Source organism: Teleopsis dalmanni, chromosome 1, assembly GCF_002237135.1.
Source record: "Teleopsis dalmanni isolate 2A chromosome 1, ASM223713v2, whole genome shotgun sequence".
Lineage (NCBI taxonomy): Eukaryota > Metazoa > Arthropoda > Insecta > Diptera > Diopsidae > Teleopsis > Teleopsis dalmanni.
In genome coordinates, this window is record NC_051846.1 from 230,729,692 (window position 1) to 230,730,266 (window position 575).

Genomic DNA, 575 nt, shown 5'->3' on the forward strand with positions numbered 1-575 from the left:
GTTAATATTTTTATTCTTTAATAATTAAATTCGTGTATCCTTCGTTAAGATTACTTTTTAAAAATTAATTTGGGGATTTTGTAAAGTTGTTTTATTAGATTTTGTACACTTTATATTTGTGCTGTTTTTATAAAAAAAATTTGTAGGTTTTTTTGCAAAAGTTTTATTTTGTACACTGAATTTTTCACTTTGAGGTAGTTTTTTCTTAAAAAAATTCTTTTGTTTTTAATATTAAATTTGAACTTTTTTGAACTCACTGGTTTTTAATTAATAATTTTTTTTATTTTCATCAGAATTTTTGTAGATAAATTTCTACATAATATTTAATTATTGTTATTAAATTATTTTATATTAAATATTTATTAAATATCTTATATATGATTTAATTTCTAAATTGTAATTTGTATTTTGTAATTTGTAATTGCTTTGTTGTAATTTAATAAATTTAATATTTTGTATTTAACGTTGCCTATGCGTATTGTGATTTAATTGTTGATAATTGCGTATATGTTTAATCATTTTTTTATATTTTTATTTTTTAATAATTACTTTATTTAATAATATTATTGCTATTA